The sequence below is a fragment of the Chinchilla lanigera genome, unplaced genomic scaffold (assembly GCF_000276665.1).
Source record: "Chinchilla lanigera isolate Chin_1 unplaced genomic scaffold, ChiLan1.0 scaffold00005, whole genome shotgun sequence".
In the NCBI taxonomy this organism is placed as follows: Eukaryota; Metazoa; Chordata; class Mammalia; order Rodentia; family Chinchillidae; genus Chinchilla; species Chinchilla lanigera.
In genome coordinates this window covers 11,735,199-11,737,949 of record NW_004955406.1, presented here as the reverse complement: position 1 = coordinate 11,737,949, position 2,751 = coordinate 11,735,199, and positions in this window count along the sequence as shown.

Below are 2,751 nucleotides of genomic sequence, written 5' to 3'. Positions count from 1 at the left end.
CATAGAAACTATTTGCTCTTTCCAGGCCTTGGCAACTGCACATCTATTCTCTCACTATTTTCCTGTTGTGTTGTTACTTCATATACAAGAAATCATGTCATATGCAGCTTTGGGGCACAGCTTTCACTGACTGTACTGCTTTTAAGGTTCACTTATGTCACAGCATGCATCGGCCTTCGTTCCTCTTGTTGACTGAGTAATAAGTACTTGTATGACTTTCACATCTTTTCTGCCTATTCATATGTTGATGAACATTAGAGTTGTTGCCACTTGGCTGTTGTGAGTTTTGCTGCAGTGAACACACTTTTGTACAAGTTCTTGTTTGCACAAATGTTTAAAATGTTTTGGATGCATACCTGAGATTGGTCATATGGCAACTCAGTCTTAAACTTGAGGAACCACCTAACTATTCTGTGCACTGTCATTTTTGCATTTTCATCTTATTCAGTAATTCCTTTAAGTTTTTTTAGTGTTTGGTTTACAGATTGATCTTACAAGTTGAAAACCAATAAGATGGGCCTGTGTGATTAAGTGAAATTGTCCAATGCATGGACCAAGCTTGTTTTATTGTTTTGCCTTCTCCACTCCTACTAAAAATAAGTTCTCATCTGCATCTTGAATTATCTAGTTTTGATAGTCATTTTCTTCTCTATTTACCTTTGCCTATCTCTTTTCATTGGAGGATTTTCTCAAATTTTGGCAGGTTTGGGTTGTCAATTTGTATTTAAGAATGTGATCTCCCAGTGGGGTTCCCTACATACATAGGACTTGTCACCTGTTGCTCTGTGTTTTAGAGTGATTAGGGACCTAGGAGAAGACAACAGGAGGAAGCCTTCTCATTTCATCTACCAATGAGCCCATTTTGTGTCAATAGCAAGGTGACACAGTGTCTTCTGTAGCTGCTCTCCGTTGATCATTTCAGTTAATGCAGATGTCTTCAGCCTTTCTTGGGCTTCTACACATCATCATCACTTGGGAAACAAGGCTCCCCACTGTTGCCCTTTTCATAGCTATACCCCATCCCAGAGGCCATGGGCTCCTGCCGTTCAGTTGCTCTGCCCTTTTTCTTCTGTTCTGCCTTCCAGAGGTTTGTCAGTGCCTCTAGATCACTGAAAACCCTTCACTAATTCTTTGTTCCTGTGTATTTATACCTTAAACTTTATCACTGTCATTTCATGAGGACTCAGAGGGCACAGAGATAAACACATGTGGACAATCTGTTAGCTTTAACTCAAAATCCTCCATCCATCTTTAAAGGTGGGTGTACCAAAGGAACAAAGGTAAGGGAAAAAACCTCTTTTTACTAGTGCTCTGAGATGGCACGTGTAGCTTGCATTTCCTTATCTGTTGAAAGTTTGGTAGTGTGATTGAGGGAACAAATATTCTCTAAGGACCAGTTTCTCTACCCTAACGGACACCTGGGTCATGTGATGGGCATTGTCTCTTTCAAAGTATTCCTGATAAAATATAAATGGCAGGACCCTTCAGTAGGACAACAGCCTCTGAGGCTCTGAAAGACCTAGGCTAGAAGGATTTGTGAATAAAACAGTCTTTGTCCAGTGTATTGACAGTATGGGAGAACAGAATAGGTAGCTACAAGTACAGAATGAACAAGTATTCATAGATTACCTGCTGTACATGTAATATACAAACTAGGCCTGTGAGAAACTCAACTTTCAATTTATTAACAATTTGTTATTATTTTGTTCTATACATACCCTCATTAACTTAACTTATTTAACCATTTTTAGAAGACAGTATTTTAAAAAAAAAAAAAAGCTAACCTGGAGAAGCTAGTGCTGTCCTGACTGTACTGAGGTTAATTGCAGCTTTCAGTGTGGATGTTCTCAAAAATGCTGATGTACTGCCACCTGGGGGCACTTGGTGGACATTGCAGAACGGTCATAGGTCTCCCACTTGGTTTCACAACCTATTACGACAATGTGTGAAAGCTTCTGGCCACACACTTGCATTTACACGTGTGTTCTTTCACTGTTGAAGGGTGGGTTGCGTGCACGTGTATACACCATTGGCATCAAATAGTTGCTGAGCACATAACGTGTTAAGAACCCCACAGAAAACAGATGTCAGTGGTGATCAACTTAATCCCAAGCAAAACTGTCTATGATGAACCTTCTAGATATATAGTAGAAGAATCAGAAGATTGAAACAAGCCACTCAGTCTTTTTTTTGGGCACTGGAACGAGGGAATCAACACGATTCAAAGAACATCAACCATGGACCCTGGTTTAAGTAAGCTATAGTATGTTCCAAGTTGATTTGAGATAAATAGTAAAAATTTAAATGTTTTAAAGGCTTCCCTAGATTTGTTCTGCAGTTCTGGGAACTGGACTCTGGGCCTGACATATCTAGGCAAGGGCTTTGGCACTGAGGTACACTCTTAGCCCTCTGATCTAGATTTTTTTGTCTGGAACTGTTTGGAATCTGTAGAAGTAGTGGAAAATGGACACAGGAAGATAACACTGCAAATGCTTTTTCCAGTCTTCTCTGTACTTCGCTACTACTGAAGTGACTCAAGTAACCAGTTAAGTAATGAGTAGGGTCTGTTTAATATCACACAAAAGGTGAGTTGGGAAACAGGCTGAATAGAAGCAATCACAAGAGAAAAATGGTCATTGCATGAGGTTTCTGAGAAGGCAGGTAACACGGTTAGCAAAGTACAGCAGCCTTCAGCACACACGTTTGTTTTCCATATAGAAATCAACAATTTAAAATATGATATTCTAGGGC